General features: G+C 36.2%; 1 long non-coding RNA gene across 1 annotated transcript in view; it reads right to left on the reverse strand.

The window, feature by feature from the left end:
• Positions 1-21,685, reverse strand: part of LOC131576190 (uncharacterized) — a 37,110-nt gene that overhangs the window by 14,457 nt on the left and 968 nt on the right. Inside the window, exon 2 of the long non-coding RNA XR_009276933.1 lies at positions 8,587-8,689. This is a non-coding gene — a long non-coding RNA (uncharacterized LOC131576190). The remainder of the gene's footprint in view (positions 1-8,586; positions 8,690-21,685) is intronic.

A 21,685-nucleotide genomic window follows, 5' to 3' on the forward strand; every position in this document is an offset into this window, starting at 1 on the left:
TGCATGGAATATATAAGCATTTTGCACTACAGGTGTTTGAAAAGTTTATCAAGATTAAGAAATTTGCCATACATAATTATGTAACTATTATGAAATAAAAGCACCAAATATAAATAATGCATGAAAGTATTTAAACTTTTTCCCTACAATTTTCTTATTATTTGACTGGATGAGCAGCACTATTGAAGCTCTTCTGAGAAAAGTCTTATTCTCCCAGGAATGGTGCTTCTCTGTAAAAGGTAACTGTGGGAAAATGTTTTAGCTTTAGGGAGTCACCTGACTCTAGTTCAGCACCCAGAGGTGGGAACAGCAATTTTGTTTGCTAAAGGCAATTAACAGAAGTATATTGCAGGTGCCAAACTATAAAATTGTTTGAGGCGGGGAAAAGTAATAGGCCAAAGAGAAGCTATGAGCCCAGATAATCAAGAATGAGAAAGTTCTGCATCACCATTTCCAGAGAAATCACTATGATTTTGATTTGGGGCATAAGAATGCACAGAAATTGGTGGAAGCTTTGTTTTTAAGCAACATATAAGTGTGAAGAAATCAGTCTGTGCTCTTCAGTGGCAGCCAGGTAGATGGCAGGTCCTTGCCAGCTGTAATACACTGGCCTGGGGGAGCACATCCAGAGCAGTGTGTGCTACCTTGGGAGTTCCTCCTGCTTCTGGTTGCACAAGTCCCTGCTGTGGAAGAGATTTATTTCTCCCATCTCACTATCTTGCTTGGAGGTTAACTCTGTGCAGCCTATTTACATGGCCATTTTCCTGCTGTGCTCACCAGAAGACAAAGCCAAATTTGAATCAGAAAGTTCTAGTTCATCAAGTCTTATTTTAAATACTTAGGTCTCTACCTTCATTTCAAAGCCCTTCTCAGGTACGTTCAAAAGCTCTTCAGAGAAAACAAGGTTTTCTCAAGTTCGCGTTTCAGTTAAGCTAAGATAAATTTCTTGTCCAGCAAATGCTAAAACTAGCATGAATCCCACCCATCTCAGAAACAGTGCACAACCCAGGCTGACTGTTGGGAATGGAAAAAGCCATCCTGCAGGCAAACGTATGTGAGCTCAACTGAGCTGTCTAAAATGTTTTGCAAGCTCTTATTTTACCACTGGGGGTGAAACTGAAACATTTCACATGAGACAGTGTCAATTTTAGCAGATGCATTGAAATTTGTGTGAGAAATATGGACTAAATGTGATGAGTATAAGGAGAAATACGTCTTTAGGTAAAATAGAAAAGATGCCTCTGATATGTTCAAAGAGGTGGAGCTCCCAGTGTCTGAACAGTTTGGTACTTTTAATTTTTTTTCCTGGTTTAGTCCCATGTTCCTGTTTGTCAAATTCTTTGCATTATGGTAGTCTTTCATACAAAAAAGCCACTTATAATATCAGTTTAGGGCAATGTGGATTTGAGGAAAACCAACAAGAACATTTCTCTGAAGCTCTAGGAATAATTTGCACTAATGCAATAAAAGTTTCAATGTGTAACTTAGGACTGAAAAAAAGAGGTTGAAGTAAATTCACTTCTCAAGTTAATGATTTAAAGAAACATTCAAGAGAATGCAGTAAATTACCTTTTCAGTTCGTTATTACAAATATATCTAAGGACTTAACATTATTGGTAATAATTTTGACTCAGCAGATTAAGGTGAGTATATTACTGTTACTGCTGAAGATGAATAGATCACACGGACACAGGTCGAGGTGTGGTGAAGAGAAGAAAAGAGTTTATTTTTCCTCCCAGGATTTACAGGCTCCTGACCACAGCCAGAGATTGGATGGTCAGGATAACACTTTCTCACTGCACTGGCCATGAGAGATGTCCATCACAAGACGTGTAACAGAAAGAATGTACACATATCTATGTTTACAGTTACTGTCCTGGGAAAGTCTTTAGAAAACTATGTTAGCAAGCTCAGAAGCTGAGTTTTCAGGGCGACATATTACCTTCAAAACCTTGCTAACAGAAGTGAGGTTCTCTGGACTTCTCCCATTCCAGATTTCTTTTTTGCCTATTCCTGACCAAAGGGTCAAGCTCAGAAGGAATGATCAAGTGACCACACATCCTGGCAGATTTCTGTTTCCTTCCCTTTCTGTCTCACTCAGATAATTGAGAGCTGCTCTTGGGGCAGGTTTCTCAGGCAGATGTGAGACCGGAGCATTGTTAGCAGACCAGACAGTGAGGCATGTACATCTTTTTGTTATTATTCCTTTCTTTTAAATAAGTTTTTTATTGTGAAACAAGCTTCTTTGTCTTCAGGTGACAACTAATGTCTTCTATCTAGCAAGCTGAACCCTTATCGTATTTAAAGGTGTGCAGTGGGTAGGGCAAGTTTAATCCACACTTCATACCTTTTTAATTTTAATATTCATTAATATTCTATAGACAAGGAAGAAAGAATGAAATCCCCTTTTAAGACAGAAATTTCTGAATTTGCCAGTCATTTTTGTGGAGGAAATAAACAAAAAGAAGAATTAAAATGCTTATAGGGAGTGTTTATTAGAGTTATTTATATTCAGGAAGAAATCAAAGCTAAGGATATTATTTGATGCAGAAGGAATGAGACAAAGTAACAGTCTTTGGTACTTGAAGCGGCTGTTCAATTCACTTAATAAAAATCAGAATAAAATGATTGTTGCCAAAGAGGGTTTATACAACTTCTTTGAAAATGACATTGAAAAATTGTCACTTTTTCAAAGTTTCAAAGCACAACATCCTTTCTGCTGCAACACACACCTGTAAACTGTTTGTTCCTACCAAAGCCATGAGACCTGAACATCACATGAATCTCATTTCTGTCAGCTAAAGGTACCATGTGAAAATACAGAAGCAATTTCATACAAAGGATACTGTAATTTCTGCTCTAAAGAAAACATTTGCCAAAAGCCTTGCAAGCCCTATAATTTTCCAGTTTCTGTTTCAGATGTTGACTTGAATATTAAAGTTTAAACTTTCTCAAACAAATTCTTTTTAAAAAATCTACTTATATTTTTGTAAGCAATGTCCTGATCTAATTTGCTTGGAATGTTTTCCCTGTGTATTCCTTGTTTTAGATTAACAACTAAAAGACCTGGCACATATTTTTAGCTTCATTCTTTTTAATTCTAGCCAAGTTCATCTCTATGACACAAAAGTGTTGAACAAAGAAGCATCATTTTCAAATATTCACAAGGGAAGGAAATGTTGTTTTCCTTGTATGGGCCTCCTTTTTCGTTTTGTTTTTGGATTTTTTAATGTTCTAGTTTGCTGTACAGTTATAATCTCTCCTGCTTTGTAGGGTGTGTAATAAATGGGGTTTGAAATTCCTTAAACACTTTAGCTCCGCTCCAGCTATTAATCTCAGCAGCCATTTATTGGTTTGTATTCTGCAAAGCAATGGAGATTATCCTTTAATTAATTCCATTGAGGGGTTCAGCTGCCATCATCAACCACAATATGGTTTCATAAATTAATCTTGTTGGGTAAGTATAATGCAATCTATTATAACATTTATATTAAAATGCAAGTAATAATACTAGAAATCCTGTGCAAGGAACGGAGATATATATATATATATATATATGTGTGTGTGTGTGTGTGTGTGTGTGTGTGTATCTCCCAAATGCATTAATTAGTATTATATTAATATAATAATATTAGTGATTAGCGTAATACAGTTTCATATTTTCAAAACATTTTACATGTATTTCAGAATTCTTCAGAAAATAAAAAGATAATGTTTTCTTAAGTCCTACATAGGGAGACATCATAAAAATAATCAAATTACATCTTGATATGTTAAGAATATATCATGGATCTTTACAACTCTGCTTGAGATCTAATTTTCCCACCAATGTTTTTGTACTATTGTAGCTTAATCAATTACAATAATGCATATTTATATATGTAAACATTTTGATATCATGAGTACATAAGGGGAAGCATAAAATACTGCCTAAAGCATATCATGATCTTTTGATCTCAGGAAGCTGAAAGTGCTTGGCATGGGCACCTTTTCTGCAACTGGACTGATTATGTTAGAAGACCAGTTAAGTGGGGCATTTTCTCTAGCATGACGCTAAGCTGAGCTTAGCTGTTGCTTTGGTTCAAAACTAATTTGTGTGCTGATAATATTGGTGCTGGCACAACATGTTTGACTTCCAGGACAATGCTGGAAAATTTACTTTCTTTCATCCTGTTAGGTGTTAAGATTTCAGGCATACCTAAATTTGAATGAAGGTAGCAGAAACAAGCCAGGAGGTAAGATGGCTCTTTTATGCTCACACAGGCTAAAGTCAGGCGATGGGCAGATCTCAAACTTCAGATCAGTTCAAGCTGGCAAAATAAGGTATCATTATCAATGCCGATCTTTTCCAAGAACTGCTTTCAGCAGGATTTCTTGCAGATTGGCAAATTTATGCAAAGAAATTAACCAGAGTGTGTGTTCTCTCTAAAAGTCTTCACTTAAAAGTCTTCATTATTATTTAAGTTAATTAATTAATTAGAATCCTCCAGAGAGTCTGCAGAAATAGCTTTATTAAATCCCTGAGCACTGTAAGATACTGCGAAACCTCTTTGTGGAGTCTATGTAAATCCTAATATTTCCTTGATCTGGGCAAAGAAATGCAGAGTTTAAAATGGAGAAGTCTTCTATACTAATTTTAACTTTTTGGTTATACAAATCAGAGATGGTGAGCTGTTTTTCAGTTTTTCATCTTAATAGATAGACGTTGCTGTTATTAACTAATCAGTAATTTGCGGTATGTTTCCAATATATATGTTTACTTTTGGCATTGTAGGTCCGGTGTATTGATTAAGTAGTTCAAGGACAGAAGCAGAGTTCTGTGTTTGCTGAAATTTTATTAAATGTGCTGCTTTGAGAACTTCTGGTGAGAACAACAGAAACTGCAACTGCTCTGTGTCCCATAGAAGCTCGTGTAACAATGTATGGCCTGGAGTCTTAAATCATCACTCAGGGCTGCCACAAAAGCAGACTCACACCAGCTACTCAGACTCTCCTTGGCACTCTGTGTGAGTGTTCAATGCTGTGAACAGCGTTGTACTATGGCAGCAAAATCCTGTTCCAGCGAAAGTGGCCCTGGGAAGGCACATAGTGCCTAAGCAGGCAGCAGCAGACGGGGTGCTGGCAGGACAGGCTGTTTAAACACAAACCAGGCAGCAAGAGCTGCCACTCAAGTCGGCTCAGGAACTGATACTACAGCAGTCACCACCCAGGCTGAATGTGCCCGCTTAGCAGGAGATCCAGGGCATGAGGTTGTTCCCAAGAGCACATCTGTGGTTCCACTCCTTCACAGAATCAATTAGGTTGTAAAAGACCTCTGAGATCATTGAGTCCAACTTATGACTGAACACCACAATATCAACTAGACCATGGCCCTCAGCGCCACAGCAGTCTTTCCTTAAACACCTCCAGAGACAGTGACTCCACCACCTCCCTGGGAAGCCCATTCCAATGTCTAATCACCCTTTCTGCAAAGAAATTCTTTCTAATTTTAAGCTTAAACCTCCCCAGGCTTAAGACTATATCCTCTTGTCCTGTCACTAGTTGTCTTCCTCTGGCGTTTGGCATAATTAACTCCAGAAAATAGCATGTAGAGCGGAAAAATATCCATCAGGACCTGTTAAATGCTTTTAGATGAAATGACCATCTTAATTTTTTTAATAGATAAAATGCAGTTTGTAATCTGTGGATTTAAACATGGGACTTATTTTTGTGGTTTGTTGTTTTTGTTTTGGGTTTTTTTTAATTGTTTTTTTACAGTATCATTACTTCCTCTTAGACCTCTCAGTTCATGAAAAGCAGCTAGGCTCTGCAAGATGTATCATAGAAAAATGATAATAACTACTTTAGAAATCAAAAATTGCTCTCAAAGCATTGACTTTGTGATCATATTTCCATAATTTCTGTTTCACTCTGTGCAAAAGCAGCTATAATTTTTTGACTCAGACTGCTCATATATTTTCAGTTAACATAATATGGTGATATGTTGAACTAAAAAAACACTGGATCTACTGATAAATGTGATTTCTATTGAACCTTTAATGCTAATACTTGGAACAGGTCAGAAGTGTTGCCAGATTATCGTAATGACTCACAATAGCTGTGGAGTCATAATAACATATATGTGTAAGTAGTTTATCATCTGCGCTGACTATTAATATTAATTCATCTGATAACTGGATGGGAAGTAAACCCAGTTCATTGAGTATGAGAAATTGGAAACATGGTTCTACAGTCAAATTGTCCAGGAAGAGACACGATACACCCAATTTATTAACACTGAGTTTGTTACATTCTTTAATTATTTAATAGAAAAACTTTGACAGTTTAATTACAGTGTATAGTTAGACATTAGTGAACCTGTGTATTAGGGATTCTAGCCAATAAGAAACAATAATTTCTTGTCTTATTTTTACCTATAGAAATTTTTACATCTGAACAAAAGAATAGTCTTTTAAAAACAAAGGCTATTGCCTTAGAGGTCCATATCCTTACCTGTGATGGACTCTATAGTAGCTTGTTATTATTATCCTGTTATAATATTGAGTGACAATTCAAATGAAAAATTTGATTGCTACCTGTAAGTCCTCATATAACGTTCTATAATATAGAATTCTGTATAACAACATTTTATTTAAATCTTTAAAACAGAGTACAAGTCAGCTTAATTTTTAATTTAGGAATTTAAAAGGAAAATAAGCTTTTTCTTTGAGAACTGTTCAGTGACAAATTATGCTAACTGGGAACATCATTACTGTGTGTATATCCTTTTAGGTAGGCTCTTCACATGCAGTGGGGATAGGGAACATGTTCCATTTTGCCTGTGAGCCTGTTTGCCAGACTTGTTCTTTTTACATCTGTCTTGGACCGGTTCTTTAATATCAGAAATTGTCACTCGTGACTGTTCTCCCAAGATTAAGCAGGGGAGCTCTGGGAAGGACCCAGGAGTATCACTCACCATGTGACACCTGGCCTTTAACATTGTGATGGTGGCACTAACCCAGTGAAGCACTGCAGACAGCTATGCCTTCCCCTGCTGTATTCCATGAACATGAGCAGAAGCATTGGGAATCTGGGTTGAGAGGCTGAAGCAAATTTTCACCCCACCACATGACTGATGAAGGTAATTTGTGCCCTCATACAGAGGATAATAGCATTACATTATATCTTTCTGAATATGCAGTTTATGAAAACAGAAACCTGAAAAATTAGGAAAGTGGAGTTTGGGTGCACAGCAAGGTACAATGCCTTACACTTCATCCCTAAGGTGGGTACCAGGCAGCCAAAGGATACTGATTTTGGTATGAAGTGAGGATATATGTGCCACAAGGGCATGTGGCATGAGCATTATGAGTAGAAGTAGAGTTAAGGCTGGTCATCGACTCTATCCACCATGTTTAAGAAATTTTTGATTTGGCTGATGCTTTAAAATGTGTACAATTTTCAACCACTAAGTATAGCATCACATTCATGAGCAAGGGTTTATGAGATTATATTTATCAGTTAAGATTGCAGTTGAGGCATGCCTGTAATTAGTTAAAGGCATGTGATTAGTTAAAATCACATGTTATGTGATTTTTAAATGTTTTTTTTCCTTTCTTAAATCATACTCCAGCAATCTGTTTGAACAAGCAATCTATGACAGACCAAAAAGAAAAAGAACAGAATATCTTAAGTGTTTAGACATAGTCTCTACTATCAGGCTGAGATGTGTGATTCTTCTTTTTCTGCTTCTTCATGACATCCTTTGACCATTCACTATTTCCCCTTCATCTTCTCTCATCTTCATTCAAGTAAACCATTATGCCTTAAGAACCAATCTAAAAGTAAAAGGTCTGCTTCTTGTCTTCTCATTCCTCTTGCCTTGTCTTGCACCACAGACAACAGATCCAGCATGATAAATCACTTCCCTTTTAAATTTTGCACTTCCACTGCCGTGCCCACCAACACCTCAAAACAAACCAAACAATAACCATCCACAACACTCCCCTCCCTGCCCCCAATTCTCAGTAAAAGGGCATGCTGTGGAATAGTTGTAGAAGGCAGAGACAGTTAATATTGTAGTATATTAGACAGAAATATTGTAGTATAGTCAGAATTATGCCATGAAATTTATGCTTGTGGAAAACATAGGTAAATGTGTCAATAGTAAGATTACTTGTAAAAACTAGATATCCGATTAAGATGACTACAGGCTAAGAGCTTCATCAGGATGGAGTACTTTTCAAAGCACATCAAATTGTAGGACAAGATGTGTAAACATGGATTTCAGAATATAAAAGTAGCTAGCTTTAAGACCAGAAGAAAACTCAGGATAAACTTGGATATTTTACTATCCAAGAATTGTTTTTAAAATAAATCTCGAACTGGGATGAAATAAGTTCTCATAAGTGGTCCCTTTTTGTCAGAAGGCAACTAGTGGTAAGTTTTAATATCAATCCTGTTACTATTTCCTTTTTTATAGCTTGACACAGGAGAGAGGGCTCTCTCTGAGTAGGGCATGTACAGCCCTGCAGTTGCAAGGTGGGGGTGGGAGATCAGCCTGACAGCTTTGGAAGCATGATACGCTTAACATCTAGAATAACTTACCTTTGTAAGGCAGTGGGAATGCTCTTTGTGTTGGATCAGGCAATGAAGTCCTGGTGCAGGGCAAAATTCAGGAGAGATGTTTATTCACTGCATTTTTCCTGGTCTAAAAGCCAATATACAAGATGCAATCAATAAAAGGGCTGATTAATTATGCCTGACAGGAGCACCATAAGGAAGGCCTGAGTACAGCACAGTTGTTCACAGGACTGATTGCCAGCATTACATCTGGGGACGAATGAGGAAATGGGGACTAATGAGACCTCTACTAATGCCTCCTCCTGCCACCTCCATTGCACTGCCCAGCCCTGGTGGAAATAGAATGCTAATTAGACAACTCAGGAGCTGATTGTGATCAAGGATTTTGGAACATTTTATCAGACATTTACTGCAACATTTCTCAGCATCACGGAAGATCAAGAGATATGAGAGCATGATGGACAGATAAAGTAATAAAATCAAGGTGATATATCCACCTAGACAAATTGTACAGTAAACACAAAATTAAAGCATCCAGATTTCCTAGATAATGGGGTTAACTATGGAAATTTTTTTTGTTTTCAGAAAGGTTTATGTTTTCAAACAGGGTAATTACTGAAGTTCTGTTGAAATCAGTATAATTATGTTGATTTACACAAGCAAAAATCAGACCTAAATAGAAAAACAGGAAAAGAAAAGCACTTCCTCCCCTCTCCTCCAACATTTAATCTTATTTGAAATGTGAAAGTGTCCTCATGCAAAATGAAAGCAGATTTAGAAATAGGGAGAATATCTGAAAAGATAGACTACTCCATGGATTTATAATAATGATTTCTCCTGACTATTGCACTGTCTTAGATAAAACTGAAGAAAATTTCTACCTCCACAGAAAAGATTCAATAGTTCTCTAGACTTTAATTTTTAACAGATAGCAAGAAATCTGAAACAAGTAAAACCAAGAGCTCTGAAAAATATGTCTGATGGCATGATGTTCTGCTTGGTGAACTGCACCATTTATCTGTATTTCTTTGCAGGTGATGCTCTCTGTGAATATTTCTGGTTTGGGCCATAAGAGTAAAAACAGATGCAGGAACTCTGTATGATATAAATAATGATTCTGCTTGACAAAATACTTTTGACATTTTAAGAGGGGTACTGTTGAGCAATTTGCTCTGGTTTGTTGCTCTCCCATGAAAGAGCTAATTTAGTCCGGTTAAAAGCCAGCTTTCTCATTGGCTCTGAAAAAAATTAGTACTTCGTATGCAGTCCATATCCACAGCTTCCCTGGGAGCTGGCACTATTAACCAAACACTCGTCCACTCCTTTTCAGGCATGGAAAAGTGTTAGCAGAATATTTACTATCACCTGTATCTCCTCCTGTAGAAGCACACTCTAAATCCACTTGCAGAGAGTTAATAAACCACTGATATAAAAATCTGCATGTCAAATACTAAAAATAATACTGGTGATTATATTTTTGTTTGCTGTTGAGTTTATCTGCTATATTTTTCAAGTCACTACAGGGAAAAAACAAACAAACAAACAAAACCCATGCCAGCAGATCCGTGGAAGCTATCCTGCTATAGGCTAGGATAGATTAATTTTCTTCTTAGTTGCCAGTAAGTACAGTGCTGTATTTTGGATTTAGGTTGGGAATAATATGTTGATAATACACTGATGTTTTGGTTGTTGCTGTGCAGTGCTTACACTAAGTCAAAGACTTTCTGGTGCCTCATGTTCTGTCAGTGAGGGAGAGTACCCAAAGCTGGAAGGGGGAACAACCAAGACAGCTGACCTAAGCTGGCCAAAGGAGTATTTCATACCATAGAACATCAGGCTTGGTATATAAACCATGGGTTGGGAGGAAGGAGATTATTCTCTGCTTGGACACTGAGCATTGATCAGCAGGTGGTGAGGAATTGTATTGTGCAACACTTGTTTTTCTTGTGTTTTATCTCACTCACTCTCCTTTTAATTAGAATTATATTATTATTGTTATTATAATTATTAATTTCTCTTTAATTTGTTCCAACTATTAAGTTATCCTTATCGTAACCCATGAGTTTTACTTATTTTTTGGAGATTCTCCTCCCCATCCCACCAGGGATGGGGGGAGTGAACAAACAGCTACATGCTACTTAGTTGTCAGCTGGGCTCAAATCATGACAGAAGGAAAACAAGGAAGTTTAGGTATCAACTATTTCAGCTAAGCTGATAAAGGGAAACTTGCCAGCTTCATTACACTTCTCTGGACACCCTCCAGCACCTCAATGTTTTTTTGTAGTGAGGGCTCTAGAACTGGACAAAATACTCAAGGTGTGGCCTCACCAGTGCATGGGGACAATCGTTGCCCTGGTCCTGCTGGCCACACTATTGCTGATGCAGGCCAGGATGCCATTGGCCTTCTCAGCCACCTGGGCACATGCTGACTTATTAGGTTCAGCTGCTGTTGACCAGCATCCCCAGGTCCTTTTCCTCCAGGCAGCTTTCTGGAAATTCTTCCCTAAGCCTGTAGCACAGCATGGAGTCATTGCGTTCCAAGTGCAGAACCTGGAACTTTGGCCTGTTAGACCTGGTATGATTGACTGGTCTCAGCTCATTGATCCAGCCTGTCCAGATCCCTCTGCTGAGCTTTATGATCCTCCAGCAGCACAAGCTTTCCACTCAATCTGTAAGCTGACAGAGGGTGATCTCAATCCCCACATCCAGGTCATCAATAAAGATATTAAATAAAACTGATGCTGAGACTGAGCCTTGGGAACACCACTTGTAACTGGCAGCCAGCTGGGTGTAATTCCCTTCACTACCAGGACTGTCCACTCAGCCAGTTTCTTACCCAGGACAGAGTGCACCTGTCCAAGCAGAATATAGCACAGCACAGTTCAGGTCTTCAAGAGAGATTTTATCTGACAGAAATGATAATTATTTATATAATCATATACATATTGTATTATAACAATCATTCCCCCAATTATTGTGTTTTATATTCTATCTTCATCTCTTCTTAAAATAGACTTTTTCTTTCAAATCATTAATATATTATTTTGCTTTGATTTTATTTGATTCTTCAGAAAATAACATTTCCATCTTCTGTTGATATATCTGTAAGACTTAGTCTACTTTACATCTTTCATTCTTATTCTCTGATTATCACGTTTCATTGCTGCTTTGCCAATAAACTGTATTTGTGCTCTCTGAGCATCCAGTCTCACTATCTACTAAGGTCATACGGCTTATATAATAAAAAGACTGTTAGCTGAGGTGATTATTTTGAGAGATTTTTGCCTCACTGGCTGTTGTTAAGGTAGCCTAAAGCCTATCCATTAAAATGCGATTTTTACCCCTTTATTAGTGCAGCTTAGTGCCATATCTTTAATTATTTGTGGATGAGAAAGCAAAGTGAAGTGTGATATTTTCTTGTATCCCAACCATTCCATTTTTGCTTCTGAAAAAAAAATATAAAAGGATATCCTTGTGGGTGTTGGGAAAAATGGCTGTTCAAACAAGTGAGAAAGAATTTATTTGGATTTTGTTCTCTTGCTTTTTTGCAAATCTCATTTCCCTAGACTGTATTGCATCTCTGGATATTGGATATTTTTATCGTCACTTATTATGTTAATTTACAAAAAGGGAAATTGTTTCATGTCTAAAGCCATCTTTTTGTAATAAGTATATATATTTGACTAGAGTTCTGTTTTATTTTCTTCAACCAGAAAAATTCCCTTAAAATCAAATTTGACTGCAAGTTTATTGGGATTTTATTTTCCATTAAGTATTTTCAACCAATGTGTTATTTAAACTATGACATATGCTAAAAATACTTAAGTTTCCAATTTATTTACAAAATGTCTGTGGGTTACAAGAGTCTCCCAACACATCTGCTGTTTGGGAAACAGCACACAGAGGATAGATTTGGCCTAATCTGAAGTCAGCTCTTGACTGCTGGATGAGTGTCTCAGAAAAGTAAGCTGTGTAGGGTGCCTGAGATGCAGATGCATCTCACATAGTTTCTGACAGTGCCATCAAATTAAGTAAGTTCCATTTAAGTTTTCATTAGCTATTACAATTTCAGTTAAAAGATGCTTGATTTTAATCAAGTGATTAATCATATATTGTGAGGAAATACCTTCCTTTTTTTTTTTCTTTTCTTTTTTCTTTATTAATAGAAAAAAAAAAATCCAGAATGTTAAAAAAGACTGTATTTTTCAATGTGACTGGACAGAGTGAAATACGCTATAAATCACAAGTTTCAGTGAACTACATGGGAGACTATGACATTCCAAGTAAAAATGCACAAGGAAAATGATAGGTAAGGCAGAATGTCTTTAAGTGAGCTCATTTACCTCTTCTCTTGAGAATTTTCAGTATTGTCTTTGGTTCAGCTGAATGGGGTTTTATTATTTTAATTAGCTTAATGTCTTTGGCAGAGAGCTACTTTTGGAACAATACAGAAATAGGATGGGGATAAAATATAAGGAAATAGCACCTCAGCATCAGCGAATTAGCCCATCTGTAGAAATAATTGCTGATGTTAGGTATGCTTGACAGAAAGCTTGCAGCAGCACTGCTGTGTTCATTATCAGCCTAGATATATATTCAATGCATCTCTAGCATGATAAATAATTCCTTTTGAAAAAGAAAAGGCTGGATATTTTTTTAGAAAATCAGCTATAAGCAATGGAAGTATCAAGCAGGATAATTGCAAGAAAGATTTAAAATGAGCATAAAACTACTCTGGCAAGTTGCTTTCATTTTCCTGGTAATGCCTTACTTAAAAATGGAGAATAATTTTATTCTTTGTAATGTACTTAAATAACTTTTTCTCTAATGTATTAGACATATTACCTGTAATTATTAGTCTTATCTGGATAGAGATTCTCTGCTATGTCCTCCTGAAAAGCTCACGTAAAGCCATTTAACACGTCAAATAAATCTAGTCTTTCCTGTAGTGCAGGAGTCAAGGGTTTATCATGGGATAGAGCAGACTCTAAATCAGTCTCCCCTGTGTATCAACTGGACTAATGCCTCTTCTTTGGCCTTTATGCAGACTTATAAAGAAAGTACTCTAATTTCTCCTGGAAAAATAAGCAGAGCCCGTGACAGGGCATAGGGGCTTTGCTTAATTTGGGACTCATGGCTGGTACTGGGCTGATGTTGCTCTTAACCTAAAGGTCTCTGCTTGCAGGCAGATGGAAGTAAATGACTGATGTGATCCTCCATAAGTCTTGTATTGGTCATCTTGGTGGGAAGAAGGAACAAAAGTAGAAGATGTATTGCACTATTAGAAAACAATTTTTAAACACACACTGACCTGCAGCCAATTGTTTTTCACCCTCAAGTTAATTCAATTCCAAGCATCATGACTTTTTGGTCAGTGGAAGAAAATTTACTAAAAAACATGTTTTGGAAAATGATTGCTCTCATTTACCTCTTTTTTCATTTTCCAGCATTTAATTTGATTTGTAATCTTTGTTTAAAGAACAATAAACATGAGAGTCTTTATGTATTGAAAAACTCATAAATTTGAGGTGAAAATCATTCTAAGATCAAGAATCTATACAGTGAGCTATTATTTTTAGCCTGTGAAACCTTCACATTTACACAAAAAACATTGGTGACAGTGTAAAGAAAAGGCATTTCATACTGGGCTGTGCTATGCACTTAAGAAAAAACCCCTACAAATATTTGGAAGCTTATTGCAAGGTTGTATAATTAACCTTGAAAATATTTCTATACATACATATGTGCCATTTTTCAACCTTCACTGAAATCTCAATTATTATATTAAGTATTTTACCCTTCTAATTTTAAAATCCTTAAACATTGTTAACTTTTCATTATTAACTTATTAACATTTTGCCATTAACTTATGGTGGGATATTTCCTATAAGAACCAGAGCACTGTCCCAAAGATCATCTCTCTTTTTCTATGCTGTTCATTTACATTTCTGGGGGTCTGATTTTAGTTTTACTTCTGTTTATTTCCACTTATTTAATTGAGATCACTATTTCTTCTACATGGAGAATATAAGAAGATTTAAATATGATAAATAACAGTAGAATCAGACTAAGTTAAAACCTATATTAAAATATTTGTACAAATAAAGGTACTACTCTCCTCTTTTTCATTATCATTCTCCATAAGTTGTGGAGTTCCTCAGTACTTTTTAAAATTTCACATATTAAATGTAGCTTGATTTCTAGTTTTACCAATTCCTCCTTGTCTTTTTCTCTAACATGATAGATTCAACATGGGCTAATCTGTAAGAGGCTTATTATACTCATGAAAATGCATCAGCATTGCCTCCTTATACTAGAATTTATGTGCAAGAATTAAAAGAAACATTTGGAGGGCTATTTAAAATAGATATAAATATATCTGCCTTGATTAAAGTCAAGTAATTTAATTTAACAGAAACTGTTAAATAAACAGCATGTTGTATTAGGTGGCAGAGTTCTGATGCCAATGAGTGAGGTTGCCAGAACCTTTCAATCACAAGTCTCTGTTTTCAGTTGCTGATTGCACTGCCAAATATAAACCATTGTGGCTCTAATACTCTGTGCTGAATATATCCCTCAGATATTTTGTTAAAATTCTTCAAAAAATAAACTCTTCCTCAAGAAAGCTTAAGAGTGCAAACTTTGGTTTTCCCCACCATTCCCCCAGTACTTAATTCTCTGCATTGCATCCTCCTGCCATGTAGAAGGGATTCAGGGTAGAAAGGGGAGAAAGGAAATGACTGGACAGAACAGGAGCAAGACAAACTGTGATAAATAAAACATAAAGGGGAAGAAAATAGAAATTAAATAAATACTCCCAATGAAGATACAGGAGATTGAATACCGGCAGGAGAGGAATAGAGGCAGTTATGTTAGGGGGATGAATACGGGCTTGTGTGGGATAAGACAGAGAGGTAAAGGTATGGGCAGGAAACAACAGACAGGAGTCAGCAGAATTGACAGGAATTTGGGAGCTACAGTGGGAGAGGAACTACATAGGAGGCCAGGCTAAAGGAAAGACTGACAGGGAACTTGGTGCAGAATGTTTAAAAAACACAGAATATGTTATTTATCCTTAAGAGATCAAAATTAATTACATCACTCATGTGTATCTACTTTTTCTTATTTATAAAGTAGTTGAGAAATTTAAATATTGCTTCATTCCCTGAAGGATAGGACCAGCTGGAGACTAGCAGAGTTTCTAGTGTTGTCACTTGTTTAGCATGAATATCCTAGCAGAGTACAAAAAAGGGATCATCTTCTTTCGGCTGTGCTATATGGTAATTATTTTTGTAAAGCCTTATTATTGCACTGCCTCTGAACTGTGCCAAAAGAATCCTAAGGCTGCAACTAAAGGACACAGAAATAATGTAACACCTGAAAATTAAGGTTACTCAGGCAACCTGAGTTATCATGCCAGGCATGTATTTATTTTGATCCAGTCTCACTCTACGACAATCACCATCACCAAATGCTCTTTTCTATCCCTCATCTCCATTCACCCCGGATCTTTATAGGGCAAAAGGTCTCCTCTGCCCTTGCCACAGTCTTTGTTGGGACTGGAAGCTCAGGTCTGCCTTGTGGTGGTGGAGATAAAAGACTTCCAACTGGTTCTCAGTAACTGGTTTTCACAGGGAGCCTTTTTCTTGCTTGCATCTGAATATCTGTGTGTGGAAATACAATTATATGCCTACCTTGTTGCTTAATGAGTTTTGATAAATGTCATTGATCAAGTACAGAACTATGCTTTGTTTCCTGCCTCAGATTTTTTTTTTTTTAATATTACTATATAAGGCAGTAGCAGAGAAATTTAGTAATAGAAAATTCTGTATTTCTATTACCGTGTTACTAAGGTGCTACAAAAAAGGATTATATTCATCTGTATAAGTGGTGTAAACGGAACACTACCCAGATTATGAGCATTTCACTGACTTCATCAAAGACATTAAAATTACCAAATCACTGAAAACACATTTTTTGATCTCTGTTAGAGACGCATGTCATCCATGATGGGAGATGGTGGTTGTTGATTACTTAACTGCACCTGCTGGTCCATTTCTGTTGGTAAGAAGAGAAGGAAGAGCCATGTAGTGGAAAGCATAATGTGTGTGATGCTATGCCAGACTTGCTCTTGCACGGGAAATCTTTGTGAAGATCATTCTGAAATCATCCTTTGTGTGTTAGGTTACTTGTAGCTGAATCAGTCTCAAGCCCTTTTCTAGAAGGCATCAACACACAGGCACAGGAATAAGTCCTTAAGTGCTCCATTGCACTTTGGTGGAAAAGTTATTTTGCAAAAGTCTCTTCTCCCAGTAAGTTAAACAATTGCAGTTTTGGCAGGGATTGTAATGCTGCCTGTTCCCACCTGTGGCAAGTATGTCATTGAAAATCATTTCCTATATGATGATAAAACCATCATGGTGCAAAGAAACCCTTTATAGAAATCAAAGTCCTTGCCATAAGTCAAGTAAATCAATATTTTTAGCAAAATCAGCATATATATTGCAGTCATCCACATTAGCAAAATTAAGGTTATATGAGTTTATAGTAAAATAACCCTTCTGAGAGCTTGTTATATATTAAAATTGTTGTGGCTGTGACAGTGAAAGAATACAAACGTGACAACACTTCTTCCTACAAGCATCTTTAAATAGTTGCATTCTGTCTTCTTGGTATCATCTTGTGTCATTCTTAGTTTTAATATGCATGCAAAAATAGTGTATTTTTTCTACCTCACAAGCACAACTGTCCAAAACTCTGAAAATGAAAGTGACACTGATATTATTTTTAAAGAGGTAAATTAAAATGAAGGACATTAAAATGTGTGAATTTAATATATCTCATATGCCTGAGAATATGCTAAAATAACATAAAGTCATGTCAAATTCCTTCAAACTGGAGCCAGATCAGAACTAATTCTCATTATTATATTAGTAACTGAAATTTTTAACCTTTTATTGAAGGGCAGAATTTTTGAATAGTAGTAGCTTCCAAATTCCTTCAGTTGCAATGTTTAATTCATTTCAATTTGCTTTTTTATCATGTGAGATGCATATTGTATAAAGAATAAGTTTATGGAATGCCTGCAGAAATACCTGGAGAGAGACGAGAGAGTTCATTGAATTCTTGAATAGCTCAGAAAGATGATACATTTATTATTTATATTTTATTTTTTAAATCTTTGGTATCAATATGATTGCAAGTGCAAGTGAGTTGCAGATGTCTTTCTCCCTTAGAGATGATCATACAGAGCAAATTGACTCTCCTCAAAAAGGGTATTACAGATCTCTCCACAGTGAAATCTGTGGTGACCCTCTCCAAACAGAGGCTGCATTTGGAGTCTTCTTGCACCCACTGGACAGAGAGGCAGATTTATTTTTCCATGTGAGGATGAAGCTCAGGTCACACCTGCTCAAAGACAGCAGGCTCCTGGGCATACTGATACATTTAATCTCATTTGGCCCATTATAAAGGCAAATCACAAGATGTTAACTCTGAAGGTGTAGAACTAGAGAAAGCCCTGAAGCTTATCCTGAGTTGGATATCCTGTGTTAATGCACAATGACAGATCTAAATGGTATTTTTACTGAAATAGACCACAGGCCTTTGGCCCCAAAACCTTCCCATTGCTTGGGAGCCTTAACAGATGTATTTTGCACATTCACATAAAAGAAACCGTCTCACATTTCAAGAGAAAGAAAAATCTGTTTTGCCAAGTGAGATCCGTTTAACAAAATATTAGATAAAGAATTTGCAAAGCTACTGGTGAGGTGAAGAGTGACTCATTGAAGTGATAAAGAAATGACAAAATTAACAGGAAAATCTTGTCAATGTTAAATAAAGTCCCCCCCATGTTATTTCTCTGGAAGAAGAGACTATCAGTTCTGAGTGCTTCATGAAGTATGGAACTTAATAAATATTCTATAGCATATTTTGGGATGGAACTATCATGCCATCTTTCAAGAAGCAATCTGTAATTCACGAAGGAATTGTGTGATTATGTCAGATGCTGTTTTCCTGTGGTTCTTAGTCAGACACATAGGTAGAGTATCTGAAAACAACTCACCCGCTCGAGCTCAACAACAAACTGTGCTGCCTTAGGACTCCTTTTCTGCTATCTCTCAGGGCTAAGAAGGAATATCACAATGGATTTTTAATTTAAAAGACTTAATAAATGCTGAATTTTTTTTTAAAAGGCCCAGTGATGACCCTTGTTCTGTGCTAAAAGTTCCTGGATCTACCTTCTATAAGAGTGATTTCAAATGTCCAGACATTCAGGAGATTAAGTAGCCTCTCTTCTGTTCCAACATCTCATTTTTTCAGCACATGAATATGCATGCAGATAGAAGCAAAATTAACTGTGTCATTAAAACAATTAATTGAGACTACATGCCAAATAAAGAAAGTAACTCCATAGTGGTTACAGGGAAAAATAGGTCACTTTGGCCAGCAGGTTCAGTTTTCATTTCTGACCTAATTAAAAAATGCTTTGCTGGGAATAACTGTTACCCGCAGATCTGCAATCCAGTATCATATGTTATTCCATTGATTATTTATGAAGGATATTTTTATTCCAGGTCATACAACACAGGATAAATCTCAGCTTCAGAGATATGTTAATGAGCAATGCCAGAACATGTCTTGATTCATTACTTTCATTTAATGACTTGGAAATGTTTAATACTCCTAAAATATTAGGAATGCTCCACCATTCCTTCATACTCAAATTTCTAATATGTTTTAAGGAAAGGAGCTTAAAACTAGGGGTCAATATTTTTCTGAGCTTTAATAAGAAGCTCAGTAACTTTCCAAGCTTATATATGGCTGACTAGATTATACAATGGAGAATTTTCTTTTTAATTTTATATTTATTTTACAAGAAATTACTTACACTGTATGGGTTGGGTTATAACAAAAACATTATAGAATTAAAACTGGCAGGTATAAAGTAGTGCTATTGTACAGATACTTTTCCATTTGTTGAATGTCTTGAGGGAATGTTTTCTAACAGGATAACTGGAAAATGCTGACATTGGAAATAAAATAATTTACAGTAACTTTATTTTCACTCACACTGTGTATAATTTCAGTGAGGGTGCTTAGTTATTAACATGTTAATAACATTTTTCCCATATACCCTTAGATATGCATTGTCTCCTCTTAAAATTATTCTATAATAATTTATATTATGTTGGCATAATGCACCAATACCTAATAGAATTGTCTATTGACTTCTTAGAGCAATGAACAATGACAGAATTTTATGTTTATAATAAAGATGAAGGAACAGTTTAATGTAAGTGTGTTTTTCATCATCTTCTTAATTTCACTATTGAAGTGAATGGGAAAAAACCCTTATTTTATAAAAGTGGATTGGTGGTACAAAGTTTCAAGTGAATATTTTCTAGAGGACCAGCAAAAAAATAGCAAATAAGACACCATAAATTAATGTACCTATATAATACAATTTCTTGGACATATTTAATAGAGCAAAAATAAATTTGTAACATTTTTACAGCTTTTTCTGTTGACTGCATAAAAAGTTTATCTTCTAATGGGTGTCTTTTGATCGTTGTTCTAGTTACTGTTACAAGTTTTTTTCTTTTCATTGTTTCTTGTGCCGAAATTCACAACATCAGTTTTGGCCTTGCAGGAACATTTTTACAAACCTTCTTGGGTTTTTGTGTTCTGTAGGACCTGTGGAGTTTTATAGATTTTATTTTTAATCAAAAGAATGAATCAGGCTAATCTCTGCTCTAAATTTGTGAAACCCAGATGTGTAGGTGAGGGAATAAGTCAAGAGCCAGGTGGAATCACCTACACCTAGCAGCCAGTTTTCCCTCAAGAGTGGGGCTGTCACAGGAATCTAGCCCCAAAATACTGTTTGATATTCCACATTAATTTCACCAGAAATATTTTAAAAGGCATGTACCACAATCAAGAATGATTTCACCAGTAATAGATGCGCACCTAAATCTCAAGTATCTCCAAACAGTTTGAGTCAACTCTGAACAGAAAGTCTGTAACAGGAAGATTGAATGTCCAGATGTAACTGCTGAAAAGGTCACTGCAGGCCAAGAACCATGACTGCAATTCACACTGGAAAACTTGGTTTAAAGTGGTAAAACCTTTGCAATCAATTAAGCAGTATTTATTTCTTTAGTACTGACAGTCTTGTTAAAAGTTAATCAAGATGTTGCTCCTAGCTCTGGTAAATCTACTTTCCTGAAGCTTAGGTTTTTCTAACCATTTGTATGTACAATTTAAAATTAATTTGTTTATAACAAAATTTGTTCTTGATAGTTACATCCATGGCTAAACCCTCTTTTATATAGTTTTAAGGTTTCTTTAATAAATCGTCTATTATTAATTTAATTGCATACAAAACCAGAATAAAATCAAGATGTTCAGTATCTCTATTTTCATAGCTTACAACAGCAAAACTTCTCAGGACTCACAATTTTTTTCTCATAATTATAATGTATTTATTTGGTGAATTTTTTCTATTTTTTCACTAGTTTGCATTTTTTTAATAAATAAGATAATCTGTTTTTCATTTACACATTCATTTGAAACTGAAGGACAAATAGAACGAAAAAATACAGGAAGGTTTGGGGAGTATTATGATACATACTTTTAAGACAAAAAACAATTGCAACAAATAAACAAACAAAAAGCTAAAACCTCCAAATAAACCATAATGGAAGAGAATGGAACCCATTTGCACCCATTTGGTCTCTATTTGTAGACACCAAGAAAAGAGCTCAAAGAAAGAGTTAATCACTGCATCCAAACTGTTTTTGGCTTAGGCTGCCCAGGGCTGTTCTGGGATGCAGCTCGGAAACCTCAGGGGATGGAGCTGGCAGAGCCTCCCTGGGAAGCTGCAGCCCTGCCCTGCTGTGAGAAAGCCTTGGCAGCAGCTCCCCTGTCTCTGCTGTGAGAGAGGAGCAGCTGGAAGAGAGGAATGACAGTGCTTTTTTACAGAACTAAGGTGTGTTGAAGGCCACAGGTACAAGCCCTGAGTGCCATCTCAGTCTGGCTCCTCACACATCCTAGAGACAGATCCTGAAAGTGGTGCACAGTGAAAATGCAGGAGCCAATGGAAACAATTTTGTCTGAGGAA

The sequence above is a fragment of the Poecile atricapillus genome, chromosome 2 (assembly GCF_030490865.1).
Source record: "Poecile atricapillus isolate bPoeAtr1 chromosome 2, bPoeAtr1.hap1, whole genome shotgun sequence".
NCBI classification, from domain to species: domain Eukaryota; kingdom Metazoa; phylum Chordata; class Aves; order Passeriformes; family Paridae; genus Poecile; species Poecile atricapillus.